This window comes from Sus scrofa, chromosome 11, assembly GCF_054392235.1.
Source record: "Sus scrofa isolate SSC_HxYL_T2T_F1_AM1 chromosome 11, Sscrofa_HxYL_maternal_Yorkshire_Landrace_v2.0, whole genome shotgun sequence".
NCBI classification, from domain to species: domain Eukaryota; kingdom Metazoa; phylum Chordata; class Mammalia; order Artiodactyla; family Suidae; genus Sus; species Sus scrofa.
The window spans coordinates 5,328,562-5,353,738 of NC_139393.1; the positions used below are offsets into that span (position 1 = coordinate 5,328,562).

Sequence of the window (25,177 nt, forward strand, 5' to 3'; positions counted from 1 at the left end):
AGCCGCCGAGCGCGCGCGAGTCGGGGAGCTCCGGCGTCGGCTCCACCCCGCGCGCGGCCGGGGAGGGGCTCGCGCGGGCCCTGCCTCCCGCCCGCGTCCTCCGGGTCCTAGAGCGGGTGCGCGGGGAGAGGGGCGCCGGGGGCGATGAGGGCCCTCGGCGGCCGTCGTGCAAGGGGCTGCCCCGCAGCCTCTACCGAGGGCCCTGTCCAGACAGAAAACTGAAGGGGCGGTCTCAAAATTCTGGGTGCGGCGGGAGGAAACGTGCTCGTACACGGTCAAAATAGCCCAGGTCATCCAGAGTCCCAAACATCTAAAATGTAAGGTGGTTTGTTTCTTTTTACGCACATTGGGTGGATCACCTAGGTCAAAATACCGAAATGTAGCAGAAGACAAGTTCATTACATAAAAATGAAAGCGGCAAAGAAGAAACTATATACGCTTAGTTCTTTGAATTAAGAAAGGTCAATTATGGGGAAGGGAGCAAAGCTGCTTTTCCTGTCTGCTTGTCGGCCATAAATTTAGAATATGGTTATAAATATAGTATCTAAATATACTGGTTCCAAAAGTTGAGTCGCAAAATAGGGAGGATGTCAACCCCGCGCTGATGATGTTCCCAGAGACGAGAAGTCCCGCAAGTTGAGAACAATGTCCTGTGAGAAAGAGAGATGGTGTTAGTCAGGGGGATAGTTCCTATGTGCCGTTTTTATAAAATGCATCATTGCACCCTGTTCTTTGTGCCAGACAGCTAGGCTTTATTTATTCCTATTTGCGAAAGAAGTTCAAGTTAGTAGCATAGCTTTACCAATTATTATATTAGAAAGCTTGTGATTTTTCACTGTTGGAGAACTCGTGGCGAGGGGCTTTTTGGGGTTCCTCGGTTTCACTGGGGCAGAAATTCAGACAGATCTCTAAAATCAGATATGCCTTAACTTGCAGGTTTAAGACATTCAAAAAACAAAACATTCAAACAAAATTTAGATGAAGAATAGATTTCTGGCACATGAATGCTGTTTCCACAGTGATTTCCACTATAAGCTTGCTTGGGGAGGGGGCGATTGCAAATAGAATATACCCAAGTCCCAGCGTAGCTGGCCCACTTCTCTAGGCACCTGCCTCCTTGATAGCCAGGCCCTCCCTCTATGCACTGATACACGCAAGCCAGTGCTAGAATGTGCCAGCACCACGCATTCAGGTACCTGGAGGGCTGGCCTCCCTATTCGCTGCCTAGACTTGGACTGGAGTAGTGCGTTATAGCCACACGGAAAGGCACAGGTGATACCATTGCAGAGCCTAACGGCAAAACTCACAGTGCCTCCTCCTCCCTGCGTAAGTTTGACTAGAAAGGCACAAACATAAAAAGAGAGGCTTCCACGTCCTAGGTGCTGTGCTGGGGTGTTTTTTCTTTCTTTTCTTTTTTTTTTTTTTTTCCGCCATATATAATGCAGTTGAAGATAAGATTTAGCTGAAATGTCATACTTTTGCCCCAGAGCTTAAAAGGGATCATCTGGGGTTAGAATCGTTTTTAACCCGTAGTGGTATCAGCTTCACAAAGAGCTTCATTGTACGTAGGGAAAGATGAGTTTGTGTACAACCGCCTTCTTTGGGGCCTTCCTGAGTGTATAAGCTACAAATTATACTCAGATAAATTTAGGGACCAAGGAAGTAAACAAACTAGGGCCGAGTTTAAAATGGTTTCACTTGAATAATTGTACACAATCCTGTACTGTCCACTTCCTTGCAGGCCACTTCATCTTTTCCGTTATTCTCCCAGTCTCCAGTTAACCACGTGTTGCTGTGTATATTTCTTGCCTATGATGGAGGGGGAAGAAGTGAGGGGAGGGGTTGGAGAGGCATCCCTAAGGACAGGGAGTGCTCATCGAGGACTTAGCCCCATGCCCCAAGCATTTTCTCAAATCCCCATAACAACCCAGGAGAGGAGATGCCATTATCGTCCCCATTTTCTAGATGAGGAAACAGAGCCACGAGGTAAATTTCCCAAGGTTGCACAACTCGTAAGCAATGGAAACATGATTTTAACCTGGCTCCAGAGGCCACATCTGTATCCTTTCTGCTAACCAGCTCAGGTCAAAGTGCTTCATTTTGATTCTAGTAAAATGGGATTGAAAGGCACTGACTCTTTGGGGACCCATGTGCAGGTTTTAGCTACAAAATATACTCAGACAGCTATTTCTTTGTCTTACTTTCCTCCTCTGGAAAAGAAGGGTAATGACTATGCCTACCCCAAAGGGGTGCAATGAGGATAGAACACGGAGACAAGTTTCTAAGACGGCTTGCACGCAACGCAGACAGGACAGCGCTGAATGGACATTCGGTGTCAACATTTTAAAAGTCAGGATGGGCTAGTACAGCTCTCAGGGTGCCGGTTTCCTTCCTCCATACATGTAAAGAGCCTCTGCTATGTGCCAGTCACCTGATTTAAATGCATTTTCTTTCTTTCTTTTTTATTTTATTTTACTTTATTTTATGGCTGCACTCAGGCATATGGATTCTCCCGGGCCAGAAACAGAATCTGAGCGGCAGCTGTGAGCTGTGGCAACACCGGATCCTTTAACCCACTGTGCTGGCCAGAGATTAAATCTGCTCCTCCACAGCAACCTTAGCCACTGCAGTCAGGGTCTTTTTGCCTTTTTTTTTTTTGAGGGCTGCCCCCTCGACATATGGAGGTTTCCAGGCGAGGGGTCCAATTGGAGCTGCGGCTGCCGGCCTGTGCCACAGCCACAGCAGTGCAGGATCCAAGCCAAGTCTGTGACCAACACCACAGCTCACCACAATGCCAGATTCTTAACCCACTGAGGGAGGTCAGGGCTCAAACCTGCGTCCTCAAGGATCCTAGTCAGATTTGTTTCCACTGAGCCACGACAGGAACTCCACTGTGGAGTCCCCAGGTTCTTAACCCACTGTGCCCTGGTGGGAACTCCTTAGATGTGTTTTCTTATGTAACCTTCCAGCGCCCTAGGAGCTGGATCGTTCTGTGCTCATTTCACCACATTCGCTGCAGCACTGCCCAGCCAGTGCAGGGCTGGGCCATGCCCAGACCCTCTGACTGGAAAACCCATGGTCTCTCGCCTTTGCTGCCCTGCCCAGTGGCAGGTGAATGAACTAAACTTCTCGGTGCCATGAATTAATATCATCCAGCCGTCCCAGGGGATGGCCATCAAAACAGTCATATTCTTGTTGGTTTGAATCGACAAATCAGAGACTTATTTTTCAAGGCTGACTTTTTTGTTTTCGCTCATTAAAGTGTCGTCATTTTACAATATTTTGGGTGTAGAAAGTCTGCTTTCTAAATCACCAGTGAGGTCAAATCACACGCCCTGGGGATATGTGGCCGATTGGCTGGGCAGGATGGCATCCAGCTAATGTATCTACAACGCTGTCATTATCCTTTTAATTTTTTACTTTTTGTCTTTTTAGGGCCACACTTGCAGCATACAGAAGTTCCCAGGCTAGAGGTGGAATCAGAGCTGTACCTGCCGGCCTACACCACAGCCACAGCAACCCTAGGATCCTAGCTGTGTCTGGGACCTCTGTCACAGCTCATGGCAACGCCAGATCCTTAACCCACTGAGCGAGGCCAGGGATCGAACCCGCATCCTCATGGATACTAGTCGGGTTCATTACCACTGAGCCATGACCCGAACTCCTGTCTTTATTTAAATCTAAGCTTTCAGCTAGGAGGCCAAAGACACAGCCCCTTTATAGTCTATTAAACCTGAAAAGTGAGTTCATTCATCAAAACAAGTGTCTATCCATCATCTACGGATGGTCAAGAGAAACCTGGGCCCTCAGGGATCACACAGTCCGTTGGGGTAGACAGATGATTTTTACGGCAAATGGACTGAAAAAATGAAGAGCTAAGTGCTGTCAACTGCGAGGGGGTTGAGACGCTGCGGGCAGGAGGGACGAGCTGAGGACAGGTTCGCAGGATGAAGACTCTGGGGGAGGGGAGGGCTGAGGCCCTCGCGGCTTGGACCGGTGGGAGCCTGGGGTACGTGTACGGCTGCGCAGCTGAGCGGGCTGTGGATTTGTGGAGACGAGTGTGGAATGTTAATCCGACCCAGAGGGACGCGGGCAAGGGTGTTGGGGGTAGAATCAGTGGTACAATCAGCCTACCTTAAATAAAACCTCTTGTTCTCCGTAGTGTCAGCCTGGATTCCCAGCCCTGGAATTTGCTGAGGCCGAGCGGTGGCCAGAGAATCTCAGACTAACAGGTCTGGAACCGGGGAGCACACCTTGCCTTCTGGGGAGCACAGAGGGAAACCAGAATGTTTTCTTGTGTGCTTCGCTCCTCACCCAGCAGCGCCTGACTCCAGGAGGCTGGGGAGCATCTGGCTGCTTAGAAAAGATGCAAGAGTTGCTGAGCTTAACTGAGATGGGGACGCCTCTTCCAGGGCTAGCAGCAGGCACCCCTTTATTCTAGGGGAGAGCAGAGAGAGACAGAGCCAGAAAGTGCCAGCCTTGGATGCAAACAGGATCCGGTCCCGTCCTGCGAGTCCCCAGTGATGAGCACCGAAACCCCATTTTTTCAGTCGGTGCTTATCCCTTGAGTGCCTCCGACTCCGGAAGGCTTGTGGGAGCCCCTTGAGGAACAAGAAGCTTGTTCCATCACAAAGCTTGCCGCCAAGTTGAGAGAGGAGACGTGTACACAAATCACTTTTTTTTTTTTTTTATTATTTTCCCACTGTACACAAACCACTTTAAGTTAGATAAGTACCAATTGCATGATTCACAGTGTTATATGGGCTCAGAGAAGGGATTGTTTATCCTGTAGGTCATCCTAAAATGCCACGGCTGGAGAGGGGGCCACCTGATCCAAAGAGAAAAGCTGAAAATCTCCAAGGGTAACATAATTAGAGCTTTAAGTAACACTTGACTCCGTCCTGTTCCTCACACACCATCAAGCTCCGTGCCACCTCCGCACCGCACACCACCTGTTCCTGTTCCTTCTCCCGGGGACACGCTTCCGCCTTCACATGGTCACCTCCTCCAGGAGGCCCGCACTGATGCCGCCAGCTCCTCACCTCTCGCACTCTCACGTGAGCTCCCGAGAACTGGAACCGCATCTCTCTGCAGTTCTATCCCCCAGGCCTGGGAAGCAGTGCAAATGCTCAATAAATAAATGATAGTGAATGATCGGAAACTGATGAACACCTACAGTTTAGGTATGTCCACCTCCGGAGCAAATAAAAATAGAATTCTGGAGTTCCCGTCGTGGCGCAGTGGTTAACGAATCCGACTAGGAACCATGAGGTTGCGAATTCGATCCCTGGCCTTGCTCCGTGGGTTAAGGACCCAGCATGGCTGTGGCTGTGGCGTAGGCCGGTGGCTACGGCTCTGATTAGACCCCTAGCCTGGGAACCTCCATATGCCACAGGAGCAGCCCTAGAAAAGGCAAAAAGACCAAACAAACAAAAACAGAATTCTGCTCCATAGAGGTGTTTTACGTTAACTAATCAACACAATTTAAGTCTCCCAAAGTGCTCACAGATGCTCTGCCGCTTGACTCTCTTCAGACTGGAGTTTCCCATTCAGTATTTGCTCAGCTCTGCTGAGAAAATTCATCAGAAAACAGGAGGGGGAACAGGAAAAGGTACGGGGAGGGGAAGGAGGTGGAGAAGGAGGAGAAAATTCACTTTCTGGACTCCAGAAAGCCTCAAGCACCTACACCTAACCTCCCCAGTCAAAACTCTGATTTTCTTTTTTGTGCCCTAGGGTTTTTTCCCCTATGGAACCAGCTTCTCACTTCGTCCCGCCATTTCCCTATGACCCGTTTCTCAAAAATGTCAGGCTGGTTTTTCCACATGAGTTTAACCATATGCCTGGAGTTGGTATTGTAAAAGTTTGGCTCTAACTTGTGATTTTGCTGGAGTTCCCACTGTGCTGCAAGGGGATCAGCAGCCTCTTGGGAGCGCTGAGATGCAGGTTCGAGGATCCAGCACAGTGGGTTAAGGATCCATCATTGCCGCAGCTGTGGCTTAGGTCGCAACTGCGGCTTGGATCTAATCCCTAGCCAGGAATGCCATATGCCTCAGGGTTGCCCAAAAATGAGGAAAAAAAAAGGAAGGAAGGAGGGAGGGAGGGAGGAAGAAAGAGAGAAAGAGCTCAATATAACTTGTGATTTTACTGTCATTTTTGCATCTTGGCACCACCAGGCCTCCTTGCCACTTGACCGAATGGCCCCGTGTAAGGCACTAGTGTGGGGCCCCAGGGTGTACCCCCCGGGGGTTTCCTGAGATGCACAAGATCTGTCATCACTTGAGAGAAAGAGCATGGCTCCCACTTCTTCTTTTTAAAAAAAGACTCCATTAAAACAACCGAGAATTGCAATGTTAAACAAAAGGAAAAATTCCAAAATATATTTAGCAAATAGAAACTCCTGTTGAACATACAAGAAACTGTTCATGGTGATTCCCTGGATTGAGGAAGTGGGAATGGGTAGCCTGGGCAACAATGTTGAAAAAAGAATTTTTCTTGTATACTTTTTATCCTTTTGCATTTGGAACCGTGCAAACGTATAACTATTTTGAAAATTAAGTGAACTGAATTTTCTAAAAACTTAAAAGACATATTCATGTGAAACTATTTTTTAAATTACTAGGCACTAGCTAAACAATTTTTTTTCTCTTTCTTTTTTTTTTTCTTTTTAGGACCACACCCGCAGCATATGGTAGTTCCCAGGCTAGGGGTCTAATCGGAGCTACAGCTGCTGGACTACAATCACAGCTCACGGCAACACCTGATCCTTGACCCACTGAGTGAGGCCTGGTATAGAACCCGCAACCTCATGGTTCCTAGTTGCATTTGTTTCAGCTGCGCCGCAACAGGAACTCCAACAATTTTTTTTTTTTTTTTTTTTTTTTTGGTAATGCAACTTAGTCCAAGCCTAGTTCTTCTTGTCTGAATCTGCCTACACAGAACACATACTCGAACTCCAATACTTCCTTAGGACTCTCTTTGGGCTTTTCTGCCTGCATTGGCTCAGACTCAGAGAGTTAAGAAAGAGAACAGTCTCTTTACAGAAGGGCGAGCTTTTTTGGCCTGCCTCAAAGGGCTGGCTATGGGTGCTTTTCCTGCTCTGTCAAAAGGAAGAAGTTGCGAAGGAAGTGAGAGATGGGAAGAAAGGAAGTGAACCCAGAAAAATCTCTGTTCTCATGTCCCTGGAGCTCCATCCTCCAGGCCCAAACAGAAAAGAGATGAAAGGACCGCAGTGCCTCACGTGATCATGTAAGCAGTGATCACATGACCACCAACACTTGTCCTCAGAACAGTCCTGGGCTTTTCCCAGCACAAGAAGAGTGCTCTTCCTCCCAGGCACCTCTGCATCCTAACCTTTGCTGGGGTTGTTTGATAGGTTTTTCTTTCTTTTCTCTTTTTTTGGCTTCAGACTTTCCCAGTTCCCTCTGGTCAATTCTACCAAGCATGGTTGAAAATTTACTTTTTTTTTTTTTCTTTTTAACAACAATTATGCACAAGAGCAGATATAGCTGCTTTCTGGCATAAACCTTGAGGATACACAATGATAGGTGAACCAGAATGTCTGTTAATAGGTCGTTCAGAAAAGAAGGAAACACAAGCCCATCTTTCCAGGCCTCAAGTCTGGGCCTGCTTCTCCTGACAACATACAGTGTCCCCAGAGCCACTGCTTCCTCATCTTTGCTGCCTCTAAGCAGTAAGGTGTTTTTTATTTAAGGATTCCATTGTCAGTCATTACTAAGAAATAGGAAATAGGCAATGAAAATAATAAATAAGAGAAAACACATTTTATAAAGGTCTGTGGTCGTTAGCAATGCTAGAAACACTAGCGGGTTGCAAGTGAAGAATTAGCGGCTAAAGGCTTGGCCGAATCCCTCCCCTCCTCCCCCATGGGATGTCCAGTTTGTGATCCCGAACAAGCTCTCACCCTCTAAGCTCCGGTTTCCTCATTAGACAAAGGGGGAGACCCCTACTTCACCAGGCCGTTGGGAAGATTAAGGGAGACACTGCACACAAGGACTCAGAAGCACAGGCAACCCCCAGGATGGATGAGATAAAAAGTGCATGGCTGTTCTGCTGGAATCTTTCGTCTCTTCTCAACAGGATAATTCAGTCAGAACAGTGCATGGCTGCTTTTTCAAAGAAGAAGAAATCCACAGTAGCCAAAGGTAGAATCAACCCAAGTGTCCACGATGGATGAATGGATAAACAAACTATGGCAAATACATGTAGTGGAATATTATGAATTCCTGGAAAAGGAACACATTTCTGACACATGCTACAGTATGGATAAGCCTTGAGGACACTGTGCTAAGAGAAATAAGCCTAAGCCAGTCACAAAAGGATAACTAGTGTATAATTCCACTCCCATGAAGGACCTAAAAATAGTCAAATTCATAGAGACAAAAAGTAGGATGGTGGTTGCCGGGGGGCTGGGAGGAGGGGGAAAGCAGAGTTAGTGTTTGATGGGGACGGAGTCTCTGTCGACGAAGATGAAAAGGGTTTGGGTACAGATGGCGGTGATGGTGGCACAACAGTGCTTAAGGTCATTGAACTGTATGCTTAAGAAGGGTTAAAATGGTAAATTTTATGTTATGTATATCTTGCCACAATAACACCTGCAGCATATGGAGGTTCCCAGGCTGGGGTCAATCAGAGCTGTAGCCGCCGGCCTACACCACAGCCACAGCAACGCCGGATCCAAGCCACATCTGCAGCCTACGCCATGGCCACAGCAATGCCAGATCCTTAACCCCCTGAGCGAGGCCAGGGATCGAACCCGCAACCTCGTGGTTCCTAGTTGGATTCGTTTCTGCTGCTCCAAGAGGGAACTCCCAGTGTGTTCATCTCTGCTGAGTTCCCTCGCCTTCCCGTCCCCAGAGCACAGATGTCTTCGGTCGGTCGCCACACTGATTTGCCTACACGCCCGCCTCTTCTGCTGCCCGCTGACGCTCCACCCGAGGCATGTCTTCCCAGAGCTCCCACGCGTCTGCCCAGGCGCCCCTGCTCTGTTGTGAGTCGCCACCAGGACGCAGAGGCTACAGATGCACCAGGCACATCAATGGGTCAGCGTGAAACCGGGCCTCAGGCCCCGGTCCCCGGCCTGCCCTTTTCAGTGCTTCTCCTTCATGGGCTTCCCTGGCCCCAAGAGTCACCTGGACTCCCTCTTTCCCACCAGTGCTGACCCTCTGGATGGAGTGACTCGGCTTTTGGATGGCGCACGAGGCTGGGCGCTTGGCCCCACGAGACTCCGCTTCCTGTCTCTGCTCCCTGACGACTCTGGGTCTGCCAAGCGGCTGAGGTCATCCTCTGCTTGTCGCCACCTACGGCCAAGGAGAGCAGGAGCCACCAGAGCCTGAGGCTGGAAGGCTGAGCGCCATCCATTTCTGCCTTCCCTCCTCCGGCCCCCGTCAGTTCTGCCTCGGGACCTCCCAGGGTATGTCTTTCCTTCCGAAGCCGCTCTCCCGTCCTGCTGGTCAGGGCCGTGGTCCCCTAATGAGCCACTGCGCCAGCCTCCGCTGGCTCTCCTCAAGTCTCTGGCCCACCTGCCCTCACCCCGACGCAGGCCTTTCTCGCCACGACAGCCGGAGCCGTTGTCCCCAGATGCAAACCTGGTCCTGGTGCTCTCCTGCTGAGCCCACAGGCCCCCGGTGCTGCAGGACCAAGGTGAAGTTCTTTGCCAGAACAGGCCCCTCACTCGGCCCCCAGCCCCTCCCCCTCATCATTCCCACGCGCAGAGGGCTCCTCTCCCCACCGCCTTCCACCCCCTCTGCCCTGGCCCACGCTGCTCCTCTGCCCAGGGGGGGACATATGGCCTGGCCTGCCCAGCGCAGTCTCTGTCTACACTGGTTCTGTGCTATTCATAACAGCCTGCCTTTCATTCTCCAAAGTGTCCTGCTTTGGGCAACAAGTGATGGGGCCACACTGCGTTTGCCCTCGTTCTTCACCTGGCCAACTTCTGCCCATCCTCCATGACCTGCTGGAGGTCGGGGGCCGGGGGCGGCGGGGAGCCTTGCCCGTCTCCTGCAGGGGACACCCCTCCGCCTTCCCGGGCAAGCGTGTGACAGTGTCCAGCAAGGCGCACTGTTAGGGAATTGTCTGTCTGCCCTGCTGGACTCCTTTGGCCTCACATACCTGCTCAGCCCCAGCTCTCAGGAAAGTCCCTGACATAAAGCAGGGGTCAGCTTGCATTTGCTGGAGAGAATGGAGAAGATGAGTTCCTTTATTAAGTGCCCGGAACACTTTCTTAAGTGTTCCAGGTTCTTGGCACAAGAGATGAACATCCACTTTCTCCTGGAGTTCACCCTGAAGTGGAGGGGACGGGCATGAGTTAGTTTCTGAACAGAGGACGGGCGCAATTTCACCCCCAGAGCTGGGCTGGGGTGAGCTCCCCTGGAGGCACCAGGCTGTCGAAGGAATGAGGGCCACTCTGGCCGAAACAAGCATTCAAGCAGAAAGGAAGAGGCACAATGCCATGAGCAAAGCCGGGTCAGAGAGGGGCGGGATGCCGGCTTTTAGGATGGCAGAAGCGGGCCCCTAGCCAAGGAATGCGGGTGGCCCCTCGAAGCTGGAAAAGGCCAGGAAATGGATCCTTCCCAGAGTGTCCAGGAAGAAATACACTCCTGTCCAGACCTTGATTTTAGCCCCAAGACCTGGGTCAGATGTCCCATCTTCAGAATAAAAAGATAATACATTTCAGTTCTAAAAAAGAAGATGCGGAGTGCCTTAGTGGCTCAGCGGTTAGCAAACCTGACTAGCACCCATGAGGACTCGGGTTTGATCCCTGGCCTTGCTCAGTGGGTTAAGGATCCGGCGTGGCCGTAAGCTGTGGTGTAGGTTGCAGACGCGGCTCAGATCCTGCGTTGCTGTGGCTCTGGCGTAGGCAGGCAGCTACAGCTCGGATTCGACCCCTAGCCTGAGAACCTCCACATGCTGCAGAAGCGGCCCAAGAAATGGAAAAAAGACAAAAAAAAAAAAAAAAGACAAAATAATAATAAAAAATAAATAAATAAAAAAGACGCAAGGAACAGATGCTGGGCAGACACATCCATCTGGGGTAGGACCAGGGACGGATGACCCACATCCAGGCCAGAGCCACCTGTGGTGATGTCTTCTTTCCATCCCATCAGCTCACCTCTGGGACAGTGTGTTAACGTAATTCAGAATGTTCTGGTAAAGCCGGGGATGAGCAACTGCGCGCACACATCACGTCAGAGCCTCGTCACCTTTGCCCCAGTACGCGGTCCATCTTGGCCTTCCTTGCTCCCTAACTCTAACGTCAAGCACCCCGGTAGTCATGTTGAGTCATCACAATATCAAATCTGTAGAAAAAGAGCTACAGGCAGATGGTTACCATTCAAATTATTAAAATAAAAACTAATCAACAAACCCGAAAGTGGCAATACGGTCTGTTCCATGAACAGCGTTCCAGCAGAAGTCGGCACCCTGCGGACGGTAAGCAGGGCGCCAGAGCTCTTTCAGATTAGCTCCACCCGGGAAAGGCCTCAATACCTTTCTTTCTGGGACTATTGTTAAATGGCCTGAGAACGTCTCAATCCTATAACCAAAGCACTTGGTTTTTTTAGGGCCGCACCTGCTGCATATGGAATTTCCCAGGCTAGGGGTTAAATCAGAGCTGCAGCTGCCAGCCTACACCACAGCTCATGGCAACGCTGGATCATTTATCCACTGAGCGAGGCCAGGAATCGAACTCACAGCCTCATGGATACTAGTCAGGTTCATTACTGCTAAGCAACAAGGGGAGCTACCCAGAGCACATTCTTTTTCGTTGTTGTCGTTGCTTTTTAGGGCTGCATCCGTGGCATATGGAGGTTCCCAGGCTAGGGGTCAAATCGGAGCTGTAGTCTCTGGCCTACACCACAGCCACAGCCACGGCAGATCCGAGCCACATCTTTGACCTACACCACGGCTCACGGCAACGCTGGATCCTTAACCCACTGAGCAAGGCCAGGGATCGAATGCACAACTGCATGGCTCCTAGTCAGATTCGTTTCCACTGAGTCATGAAGGGAACTCCAAAAGCACATTCTTAAAGACAATTTCTTCTTAGTTTTTTCCTTAAGAGATGACGGATTAGCTGCTTTCAGACGAGAATATCAAGCAGGCATTTTCACGATATCGGCAATGAAGTTGGTTGGAGAAAGTGAGAACTACATCAGGAAACACCGAATGAGTGATTTTGTGATCTCTTCTAACGCCTAGGTCCAAACAACCCAGCCCGCCTGCAGGATGGCAACCCCCTGGGAGTGTTCCCATGAGGCCGGACCCAATGGTCCATCACCTGTTTGAACCTGAAAGGCATCGCTTTTTTTTGGGGTACAGGTCTGCAGTATGCAGAAGTTCCTGGATCAAGGATCAAACCCACCCCATAGCAGTGACAATGCCAGGTCCTTTACCCAGTTAGCCACTAGAGAACTCCTAAAAGTTGTCACTCTCAATCGGTCCCCGTTCATTCCCCTTTCATCCTGCCACCACTCTAATTTAAATAATTGTCCTGCTCCCAATACTGGGGCGTATGTCTTTCTTCTATTTCTTTTCTTTCCTTTTTTATAAAAACTTTCAAGCATACAGACAAGTAGAGGGGATTGGAAAATGTAACTAATTTACTCATCACCTAGTTTTTCCACAAAAAAATTCACATGTAGTAAAATGCACAGATTTTAAGTGTACAACATGTTTTGATAAAAGTATATACTTGTGGGGAGTTCCTGTCATGGCGCAGTGGTTAACGAATCTGACTAGGAACCATGAGGTTTCTGGTTCAATCCCTGGCCTTGCTCAGTGGGTTAAGGATCTGGCGTTGCCGTGAGCTGTGGTATAGGTCGAAGACGCGGCTCGGATCCTGCGTTGTGGCTGTGGTGTAGGCTGGCAGCTGTAGCTCTGATTTGATTCCTAGCCTGGGAACTTCCATATGCCACAGGTGCTCTGTAAAGAAAAAAAAAATTATTGAAGGAGCTCCTATGTGGCTCAGTGGGTTAAGGATCCAGCATTGTCACTACAGGAGCTGGGATCACTGCTGTGGTGCAGGTTCAATCCCTGGCCCTGGAACTTCCCCATGCTCCAAGTGGAGTCAAAAAAAAAAAAAAAAAGATTAGTTACGTTAAAAAAATCACCCACGGACTGCCAACCTGAACCAAGTATTTAAGGGAACGTATGTGTGACACTTTTCAACTCAGCACAGGTGACTACAGTGCCTCAAGTACGCTCGGGAGAAAAGTTCACCTGTGAAGTAACTGGGAATTGGCCTGGAGATTAAGAGGCTGTACCCCAAATTTTGCCATCTTTTAGTTATTTTGTTCCATTGTGGTATGTTTCTGAACTTGGCATGGGGAATTAAAAAGCTGATTTTCCAGTAGAAAATTGACAGAACACTGTAAACCAGCTATAATGGGAAAAAATAAGAATCATTAATAAAAGAAAAAAAAGCTGATTTTCTACAGTCAGAAATTCTTAAAGGAGTTCCCTGGTGGCTCAGTGGATTAAGGACCCAGCATTGTCCTAGCCTGAGGAACTTCCACATGCCGCAGATATAGGAAAAAAAAAAAAAAAATCTTTTCTGCGATTATAAAATTTTGAAAAGGCATAAAGGTGTAAAGAAAGAAATTGAAGTCATCCACGATCCACCATTCAGACAAAACCACTGTTAACATCTGGGTGTATTTCCTTCAGTCTTTTTTTCTCTGCAATTTGAACAAGATTTTCTTTGCCCTGGGGCCCTGGATTTGGCTCTGGTGCTGACCCTGCGGGGACTCACAAGGAGAACGTTCTGGTTTCCAGCAAAGCAGCGTTGTCTTCTGCCTTTGCTCACAGATGACTCTGCTTCTCTTTCCTTACATTGTGTTCTAGCCCCGCCCCCACGGAACCCACAGCTATGGTCTTGCGACCCTACTTCAAGTCTTCACTCAATCTCTGGTCCCCTCATCACGTCCTGATCAGGATCTCCGAGCCCTGGCACTTCTAATCCCTTCACTTCATCAACTGGACGCTGAAACCAAATTCCTGGAGCAGATCTGATCTTTACTGTACCTTTCCCCCAGTTACAAGCACTCTCCCACAGCATTAAGAAGCTTCTGTAAATTGAAATGCAATGGTTGCATATTATTCTTTTTTACGTTTGGCCATAATTATCTCAACCATTCTCCTCATATTGACCTTATGCTAGCTTCAATTTGTCACTATTATGAATAACATTCCAATGAATATTTTTGTAAATAAATCTTTAGCCATATATCAGATTACTTTCTTATGTCTGGTGCATAGAAACAAAAGTATCAACATAAAATATGGCATAAAGTTATTTGATACATATTGCTAACTTAATTTCTAGGGAGAATGTGCAGATTCCCACAGCAGAATATCATGTGTCTGTCTTGTTGCATTGTTGCCAGTCTTGTGCATTGTTGTCAAAATAAAGAACAAAAGGGAATTTAGGAGTAGAAAGGAACTTTCTCAACCTGATCAAGAGCCTCTGAAAAATGTACAACAAGCACCATAATTAATGGTTTCAGATCAATGCTTTCCTCCTAAGATCAGATCAAAGCAAGGATGTCCACTCCAACCGCTTCTATTTAATGATGCATTATTTTAAAATATTTTCCAATATGAAATATTTAAAATCACAGTGCATTTTAGTTAGTATCTCTTTGTTTCTGAGAGTAGTTTATGTTTATTAGCTCTTTGTATCTCTTATGAATTATGTATCTGTAGTCTTTGCCTATGCTTCCGTTGGTGTTTTTTTTTAATTATTTCTGTGAGCTCTCTGTTTTTTTGCCTTAAAGATTTATTTCTACATAAACCAGCTATAATGGAAAAAATAAAAATCATTGTAAAATTTAAAAAGATTTATTTCTACACATTTGTAGTTTGCATTTTGAATGCCATATTTTTGCAATACAGAATTTAGTTACATTTTTAACTACTGAGTTTGTCTCTTTTTACATTGCTTTTATGCTTAACCATTTCTTTTTTATGGTACTACCTGGTACAACAGAAACTATACTGCTTCCATATTCAAGAACTAGTGGGGTAGTTCAAAGCCCTATTACCAATTTTCCTGTGAAAAATTTTTTTCTATCTTGCAACTGATGTTATTTGTGTCATTTTAGTGCATCAGCACGGAAAAAAAAAAAAAGCTGCATAGCACAGAGAACTGTACCCAGTATTCTGTGATAGTCTCTGTGGGAAAAGAATCTGAGAGAGAGTGGATATGTGTGCATGTATGGCCGGGACGCTTTGCTGCACAGCTCCAGCGCAGATCCATCCCTGGCCCCAGAACCTCCCTATGCTGTGGGGGTGGCCAAAAAAGAAAAGGGATAGATAAAGGAGACTAAATAAGAAGAATGGTTATTCTCATGTCCCATCAATCAGTACTTTATTGGATATACTGAGTATTGACGTCTCTAAAGGTCGTTAGTCTAAAAGGGAAGGATGATGATCTTTGTTTGTTTGTTTGTTTTGGCCGCCCCGTGGCATCCGGAGCTCGCAGGCTAGAGATCAGATCCAAGACAGAGCTGCAAACGAAGCCACAGCTGCAGCAATGCAGGATCCCTCACCCACTGTGCTGGGCTGGGATTGACCCCGAGTCCCAGGGCTCCCAAGATGCTGCCGATCCCATCGGGTCACACCGGGAACTTCCTCCGAGGATGATATTTTAACGATACTCTGTTAGTTTGTAAAAGTGACACTAAAGAATCTTTTATTTGACTATTTGTGGTTTAAGTCATGTATAGTATCACCAGGTGACTAGCTGATAAATTACTGTATTTTTATTATAGTTCATATTTTTTTTGTCTCATAATCAGCTTGGATGTGAGTCAGTAAGACAAGATGTACCTCAGAGTAACTACTTTCCAGAATTAATATAAGCATAAGATGAATAATAAGATTTTTATGATGTCAATGTCCTTAACATAAAACAAAGGGAAAGTCCAGATGAAGCAATTTAAGAGACTAATTTAGATCAAAGAGCAAGAAAGAATCCCAGATTACTGAGCTTCCAAAAAGAATTCATCCATCAAGCACAATTTCAAAATACATCAGTGGAAAGAGAGGAAAATTGCGCTACACAGCACTGCTGAAAGGCAGTCTGAACTGGAAAAGGCTTTAGCGCAATCTGAGCCCTTAGCTCCCTGGCCTGCTCTGCTTCCCCTGCACCCAGTTCAGTCCAGGCTTTCCAGAATGTGCTTTCTGTCCCAGCACAGTGCCTGCACGCAGCAGGGACTCAATGAATGGTAGTTCTTATGAACAGCTTTTCAGTAGGTTCTTGGGGAACAGAATCAACACTCTCGTGAATACCTAACCCTATCCCTAACCCTAACCCTAACCCTAACCCTTACCCTTACCCTAACCCTGGGGCCAGGCTGTCTGGATTCAAATCCCACATCTGGGAGTTCCCATCATGGCGCAACAGAAACGAATCTGACTAGGAACCATGAGGTTGCTTTCAATCCCTGGCCTTGCTCAGCGGGTTAAGGATCTGGTATTGCTGTGAGCTGTGGTTTAGGCCGGCAGCTGTAGCGCCAATTCAACCCCTAGCCTGGGAACCTCCATATGCCGAAGGTATGGCCCTAAAAAGGAAAAAAGAAAAAAAAAATCCCATATCTGTTATGAAGCAACTGTGTGACCTTCTGCGTGGTTTTCTCTTTTTCTCTTTCTTTTTTTCTCTTTAGGGCCACACCTGCAGCATATGGAAGTTCCCAGGCTAGGGGTTGCAATGGAGCTGCAGCTGCTGGCCTATACCACAGCTCATGGCAATGCCAGATCCTTAACCCACGGATCAAGGCCAGGGATCAAACCCTTATCCTCATGGATACTAGTTGGGTTCACTACCACTGAGCCACAATGGGAACTCCCAGAATGATTTTCTAACTTCTGGGTGTCAACGTACCCTGATTGAAAACGAAAATAACAGCATCATAGGTTTATGTCAGGTTGAAGAAAGACATGACATGCAAAATACCTGGTATACAGTAAGCATTTGAGTGAGCTATTCACATGCAAGGGAGAGCAAAGCACAGTCAGCTGGATAGTTTCGGTCTGTATCATTCCCTCCAAGTAAAACAAAACAAAACATATAAATACCTTCCACTGGCCACTGAATCAGGTTCAGCTGCACGAAATGATTAAATAACCCCTCCACACACACATACACCAGCAGTTTAGGAAAACAGAAATTAATTCCTCTCACAGATAAAATAACCCAGAAAGTAGGCAGCCCAGGACTTTTCCAGTGGACACATGATCTGGGTCCGGGGGCCTTTGGTTGTACTGCCCTCCCTCCACAGAGAGCGGCCTCATGGCCCTGGAGGTGCTCTGATCTCCTGTTCCAGGCAGTGGGGAGGAGCGGGGAGGGGGCGGGGAAATGGGCTTGCCCTTCCCCCTTTAAAAACACCTGTCAGTAGGGGCACCCAACACGTCCATCAACCCTCCATTGGTCAGAACTGGTCTCAGAATCCCATTGAGCTCCGAGGAAGCTTAGAAAATAGCCTCTCTTCGGGGGGGTCAGGTGCCAGCGGATCACTGCGGGTCCGAGTACGAACCCAGGAGAACGGCCATGGGGGAGGCAAAGGGCGCTCCCCAGCAGAGCCTAGCAGCCAGCAACTGCTCCGAGCACGAAATAAAATACTATTTAAGAGAAATGAGGGCAACCCGCAAAGGTGTTCATTTGCTTCCTTATTTGTTAGGCCGCAGTTGTTGGGAGTTTACGGCGTTTTATGTTTTAATCCTAAATTATGGAGAGGTTTATGCTCCCAGGCTCCCGAAAACGCTCGCCAGCGAGTGTCCACCCCATTCCCACCTCCACGCTCAGAGAGCAAAAGGACTCAGGGAGGATTTCAAAGAAAAGCCACCAGACGGCTGACAGCTCCGAACGCTAAGACCTAGCGCAGACTTTAAGGAAGGGGCGTGAGTCAGGCAGGGCAAGAAACGGCTAAAGGTTGACAAATAGTCGTCTCCTGCGGCACAAAGGACTCTGCCCCCGGGAGAGACGGGAGCAGGAGCGGAAGGAGGAGGGCCGGTCGTTAGCGCCACTAAGACTGAAGGCAAGGGGAGGAGAGGCAGAGGTGACCTAGGTTGACCTGTAAGGAGCAAGGGTCTGGCAGGAAGGCTGCTAAATACCGCAGGTGGAGGCCACACACGGACGTCCCTGAACGCGGGGGTATTTGCATATGCTCCTCCCCCAAGGCGGGGCTGGGGCGGAGGGGCGGGGCACAGGTAGGGGGCCGGTGAACGCTTGCACCTCACGCGTTTCCTTTCCCGAGCCCGTTTCGCTCACGGAATAACGACGTTTCAGGGTTCAGAGACGGGGTACTGTGTTGATCTGAAAGACAAGTCCTAGGTTTGCATGTATGGAAGAAGTAATAATTACATACTTTCAGTAGATTGAAGAATAGATCCTACAGAGAGGGAAGAATTTTCCGTGTTTTAAGATACCGGTAAAGGAGTTCCTGTAGTGGCGCAGCAGAAACGAATACGACTAGGAACCATGAGGTTGCAGGTTTGATCCCTGGCCTCGCTCAGTGAGTTAAGGATCCGGTGTTGCCCTGAGCTGTGGTGTGTACATCGCAGAGGCAGCTCAGATCTGGTGTGGCTGTGGCGCAGGCCGGCAGCTGTAGCTCCGATTAGACCCCTACCCTGGGAAGCTCCATAATGCCACTCTCTTTTTAGGGTATGGTCCTAAAAGCAAAAAAAAAAGATATCATTAAAAAAATTATAAATTGTAACACAGTGGCTTTCCAGTCAAGGGTACAGCAAGATGCATTTCATCCTCTGCAAAACATTAAGCAATGCCAAACAAAATATACCCAACAGAACATACACAGAGTAAAATAAAAAAGATAATAAGACAATGACTTAGGAGGACAAAAAAGAGGAAAGGCAGGAGCTGATGGGACCTGGGCCATGGGTCTCCAAACAGGCAGTGGTTCCAAACAGGCAGGGGTAACTGAGAATCCGGCCCCCTGTGGTGATGGTGATGGGGACAAAAAAGTGCCCCACCTGAGACTAAAGACCAAAGCCAAGGTCACTGCCGAGGCCCTGGGCTGGGACACAAAACCCCATTCCTCCTCTTTCCTCTCTCCTTCTCCAGACCCCAGCCCACAGGGGGAAGCCCCACCCCGACCCCGGGGTGCCCTGCAGCTCCCCAGAGCTGGGTAAGATGCGGCCGCCCTTGGTGAAAGGGGGATGCAAAGGATGGGCAGCCCTTTCCACTTCTCTCTCTTCCCCTCTCTCTGCTCAAGTTCAAGTTTGCTGTTGCACTTATATCTTCATTCCGTCTGTAACGGTAAAAGAAGTGCCTCGTAGAGCGGTTCACCACAAAAACAGGCAATGTAACTGACCCCTTAGAAAAGGAAAAGCATTTTGTCTCATGACACCTATGCCTGATCAAGTAGAGTATTTTCTAGTCTCTATATCACTCAAAATCCTATTTTAGTTGAGTTTTCTATTTGTTCTATGACTTCCTTGTACAGCATTTGTTTTCCTCAGTTTCTGGCTTCCTTGTGTGTGCATGAGCGTGTGTGGGTGCACACGCATGTTTATATGTAGTTATGCAAATATCTTCATTTTGTCATTAAGTACTTCCAAATTCTTAAGTATTCAGTGCGTGTAATGAAATCTATTTTCTCCCTCAAGACGATCTTCCGGGAGCCCTCTGACTTCCTCTTTCCATGCGAACCGACAGCTTCCCAGGCCTGTTACACACGTGACCCCCGCGCTCTCTGCAGTGATCTGGGCTGACTCCCGGCTTCAGCTTCCTGGGCGCACAGCCCCCTCTTTCTTAGATTCCTTCTCAGTCCCGGAGGAGCACATCCTCAATTCATTTTCTTTTTCAGAAAGGGAATATGTAGCAGTAAACTCTGAGTGCTTAACATTTTTTGTTTGTTTGTTTGCTTTTTAGAGCCTCACTTGCAGCATAAGGAAGTTCCTAGGCTAGGTGTTGAATCAGAGCTATAGCTGCCGGCCTACACCACAGCCACAGCAACGCCAGATCCTTAACCCGCTGAGCAAGGCCAGGAATCGAAACCGCAACCTCCTGGATACTAGTTGGATTCGTTTCTGCTGCACCACGGTGGGAACTCCCCCAATACACTTCCTGAAGTTAAAAAAAAAAAAAAAAATCATTGTTTTCTATACTAATCGATTTTTTCCATCTGAACACTTGAGTTTTTCTTCAGGGAAATTATCATTAGTTGTTTCTTTAAACATTTTCTTTCCACTCACTGTTCTCTCCTCCTGAAACTCCTGTGATAGACTCTGAATCCTCCTTGTCTCTGCACTTTCCCTCCCTTTGCTCCATGTTTCCACATGTTTCCACATCTGGAGCTCCCCACATGGCACAGCCCAAACGAATCTGACGAGGAACCATGAGGTTGAGGGTCCGATCCCTGGCCTCACTCAGTGGGTTAAGGATCTGGCGTTGCTGTGGCTGTGGTGCAGGCCGGCAGCTGCAGCTCCGATTAGACCCCTAGCCTGGGAAGCTCCATATGCTGCAGGTGCGGCCCTAAAAAGACAACAACTACAACAACGACAAACCAAAATGTTTCCACATCCATAACCCCTGGATTACTGTTTGATCTTCCTTCAGACCTTCCACTTTTGACTTTTCAGCTTAGCAATGATGTTTTTAATTTTTGAGAATTTTGAATTTCCTGAGTTCTCTTTTTTTCATGGCCATCTGTCCCTATTCTTTTTTCCAATAGATAAATAGTATATCTTTTGGAGCTCAGATTAGACAGTTCTTTTTTAAGTTTTGTTTCTCATCTCCCACTCTCTGAAACCATGTGTTTTACTTATTCAGACTGGTCTTTCATAGCAGTAGTTGCTTCTAAATGTCTTTCCATCTCTGCTTGACGTCGCTTGCCTTAGGAGTGATGGGATATATTGATTTTTTACAGGCAACTTAGATGTGTCTCCTTTGCAAACAGTAGGTCCATTTATCCCAAAGGCCGCTCTCTCAGCCTACTCCCACCCCAACCCCACCCCCACCAGAATAGGGGGTGGGTACAAGTCTGTGTAAGTGGGCCTGTCCTCCCCACCGGCAGGCTTCTGGGAATTGCCGGAACAAACTGGAATCCCTGGGATCTTGAACACCTGTGCCTGGGACTCCAGGTGGGGGTCCCAAGTCTCAGCTCCCGCCCTGCCTCAATCAGCTTTGACCCCAGACCTTCACCGTGGGGTCTCCTCAGGCACAGCTTTGCCTTTGACACCAGGGCTCCCAGGGCGGCAGCTGGCCAAGCGGTGCTGCTCCAAGTACCTACTGGAGGGGGAGGGCGCACCGACCGGGCCGCTCTGTGGCTGGTCCTTCCCATCATCGCTCCTCTCCAAACCTGCTGACTCCACGTCCTGGAATCCCTCCAGAGCTCTGCCAGGAAGAACAGCCATCACACCCATGGTGGCCTGGCTTAACGTCTCCTTCTGCTGCAATCCACTTTCCACCCACTTTCTATCGTCTGTAAATACTCCATAGTGTCTTGTCTGTGGATGGAGCTTTCTTATTCTCAAGGTCTCCGTGTCCTTCCACTGTTTTCCTATATCCTCTCCCATTCCACTGGGATCTGCTGGGCTCTGGGCAAGAAGAAGACAGACACAGACACAGCCTCTCTTCTCATGAGGTTTAGACTCTTGAGTAGAACAGACAGCTCAGGGCGTTAGCAGAGCACGTGTTGCAGGAAGATGCCCCGACCGGATTTTCGGGTGAGGAAAGGCCTGCAGAGGAAAGGCTGCCCAAGCTGAGATCTGAAGGATGACCAGGTATGATGTGGGGGCCAGAGGATGGGTGTAGGGGATAGAAAGGAGGGCGGAAAGGCATTCCAGCCTGAAGGAAGGGCATGTGAAAACGAGTGCTCCCTGCGGGTGAGAGTGGGCAGCACGTAAAGGGCCTGTAAACATCCTTATGCCTCACAGGATAGACTGGCCCGAACAAGCTTCCCCAGAGAACTGCCCACCTGTGGCCTAAGACCACCTCTTTCCTGCGCTTTTGTTTCAAAGGACGGAAGGGAATCGGCATCTACAAAGGGCTCCTGCTGGAAACGCTGATGCTGATTACCTCCTAATTCTCTCAATGGCTGAGACGGACAGGAATTATCAGTGCCAATTTAGAAGTAAGGAGGAAATCAAGGCCCTGAGAAGTTAAGCAACTTGGCCAAGGCCACACAGCTAGGAAGCGGTAATGCTGGGACTTTGACCTGTTGTCTCCGTGGGTGAAGCATACTTTGCTACAGCAGCTGCCAATATCTTTTCTTTACAATTTTAAAAGTTGTGCTAAAATACGCATAACATAAAATTTAACATCTTAACCATGGGGTTGTATTTGCTTTTGTCTTTTTCGGGCCACGCCTGTGGCATATGGAAGTTCCCAGGCCGGGGTCGAATCCGAGCTGCAGCTGCCAGCCTACACCACGGCTACAGCGATGCAGGATCCAAGTCGCATCTGCAACCTACACCACAGCTCACGGCAAACCCAGATCCTTAACCCACTGAGCAAGGCCAGGGATCGAACTCACATCCTCATGGATACGAGACAGGTTTGTAACCGCTGAGCTACAACGGGAACTCCTCTTAACCATTTTTAAGCACACAGTTCAGTGGCGTTACGTACGTTCATATTCCTATGCAACTATTACCTCCATCCTTCCCTAGAACTCTTTTCATCTTTCAAAACTGAAACCCTGGGAGTTCCCCGATGGTGCAGTGGGTTAAGGATCTGGCTCTTACTGCTGTGGCTTGGGTTCAGTCCCTGGCCCAGGAACTTCTGCATGCTGCAGGTGTAACCAAAAAACCCCCTAAAACAAAAAACCCTGAAACTCTGTACCCGCTGAATAATAACTCCCCATTTTCCCCTCCCCGTAACCCATGGCAACCACCATCCTACTTTGTTTCTCTCGGAGTTTGATGACTCTCAGCACCTTCGTGTTCTTGGAATCGGGCAGAATTTGCTTTCTGTGGCTGCTTTATTTCACTTAGCATAATCCCCTCAAGGTTTAGCCATCAGCACCAATATCTTTTTAATACCTCATACTTCCTGATAATATCCAAAAGCAAGAATATGCCCCAACTGGAGCTGAAAGTGGGAAGAATTAGGTTGTGATAAAACTCAGCATCATTAAGGAGATTGTTGAAACAGTGGTGAGTCAGCAGAGGACAGGAGAATTTTCAAAACCTCAAATCCTGCGCTCACTAGTGTGCGTGTAAGAGCTCTGACTCCGCTGTATATTCAATAGCCGGAAAGTGCATCCTGTCCTGGCAGCCGAACTTTAATTGATCCAGAGAGCTTCCTGCCCAGTAACATGACTCCTAAATTCTCTTCCTAAGAAAGGAACCCTCTCTTAACATTGGAGCAGGACCCAATTATTCACCATTTATCAGCTGTGCACTGTCACACACCAGTATGGTAACTCTTTCCATTTGCATCTCTGACCCAACCTCCACCTTCTTTTCTCTGCCTTGGGTCCCACAGGCTGAGCGATAGGATTGGTTTTTAGTTGGACTTGGCTAATTGGAGGCACCAGCAGGAGATTAGAGAGTGTTTGGCATATTTATTACCCTGGCTTTCTCTCAGCAGGGTTGCTGTGGGTTGGCTGCTCCAGAAGCAACAGTTCCTGACACCTAGTATGCACCTGCTGATCTGGAAAATGCTTTCACCACCCCCTTCTTTATCAGCAAAAGAAAAAAAAAAAATTAAAAGTAGTTTGTTTTCACATGTCAAGGACGGCACTCTATCCTAACTTCCTGCCTCAGGGCTGGGACACATCCTGTTGTCATTATCTGGCGGGACCTTGTTTGTCCTAATCGTGTAGAGAGCAGGAGAATTTTCCAGTTGGTCCTTACTCTGATGGCATCATGCTCACTAGATTCAGGGAGCAGGAGGTGGCCAGCGCCCAGTGCACTGGTAGAATAAACACACTGTGAGCTGGGAGAAAAGCCCGGGAAAGTCCAGGGGCTGCCACACCAGTGATGGTCCTGGGGCCCAGTACTCTGGGACATGCTGGAATATCCCCTTCTACAAGTGAGGGACAGCTGTGGCACCCTGCCCCACGTACCACGTAGGAGACACAATATTTAGGATTTTATCTTATTTCTTGCTTTTTAGGGCTGCACCCACAGCATATGGAGGTTCCCAGGCTAGGGGTTCCCAGTCACACCAGAGCAACGCGGGATCTAAGCTGAGTCTGCAACCTACACCGCAGCTGAGGGCAACGCCAGGTCCTTAACCCTGCGGGGCTGAGATCTAATCTGCTGGCAATGGATCCACACTGAGACCCTGAATCAGCGCCGCTTCCCAAGGGATCAGCCAGAGACCTGATAGAAGATGACATCAACAACGGCCCGAACCAGCCTCAGAGACATAGATATTTGCTACCCTGATGGCTTTGCCTTCCCTGCACGCCCCCGCCCCCTGCGGCCCCCGCAGACTTCTGCCCGCACCAACTCTCCCGAACTTACAGAATGCCTTATCTACGACCACACTGTTGCCGCTCAACACCTCCTCCCCAAAGGAGACGCATTTTCAGAGGTGATGTAATTTACCAGTGGGAGTCACTGGCGTTATCACCTGCTTCGCTCCTTAGAAAGAGACTGCTTAACAGAGTGGCTGCAGGGCACAGGTACGGAGCCAGCAGGGAGGCAGTCCCTGCAGAGGGGTGCTCTCCTGCTGGATGCAGTCAGTTCCACAGACCAGCAGCCGCGCCATAACCAGACTGCCGTGGTCTGGGAACCACAGGGTGGGGCAGGAGTGGCCCTTCTTACCACGACACCAAACAACCATCAAATAAGACGTGCTTCCTGTGTGACCTTGGGCTTAGCAGCCTAGGAAGGCTATTTCTGTCAGGGAACACAGACTTCCATCCCGTTGGAAGTTGAAACCGAGTCTGATCCTCAGCCGTTTGGGGCTCCTCGTGCATGAGAACTTTTAAGGTCTACTCTTTTAGCAACTTTCAAATATAGGACACAGAATTATTAACTCTAGTCTCTGTGATGCACGTGGCGTCCAGGATGTCACGACCACCTTCACCGGGGCCCACTCCTCCCCTTCCCTCCCCCTCCCGGCCCACCCCCAGGCCGCCCCAGGAGAGTAAATACCATTTGTACTCTGTATCTATAAATTTGCTGTTTTATTTTTTAGATTCCACATGAGTGATATCATATGGTATTTTTTTCCTCTGTCTTA

At 48.4% G+C, this 25,177-nt stretch overlaps 2 long non-coding RNA genes across 3 annotated transcripts in view; one reads left to right on the forward strand and one right to left on the reverse strand.

Moving 5' to 3' along the window:
* Positions 1 to 208: 208 nt before the first annotated feature.
* LOC146398488 (uncharacterized) lies at positions 209 to 5,032 on the forward strand. Its single transcript, XR_014819035.1, has 3 exons — positions 209 to 317; positions 4,163 to 4,232; positions 4,924 to 5,032. It is a non-coding gene; the product is annotated as an uncharacterized LOC146398488 (long non-coding RNA).
* LOC102162556 (uncharacterized) overlaps positions 4,672 to 25,177 on the reverse strand; it is a 36,663-nt gene continuing 16,157 nt past the window's right edge. For both annotated transcript variants that reach the window (XR_014819031.1, XR_014819029.1), the window contains exon 4: positions 4,672 to 5,109. This is a non-coding gene — a long non-coding RNA (uncharacterized LOC102162556). The remainder of the gene's footprint in view (positions 5,110 to 25,177) is intronic.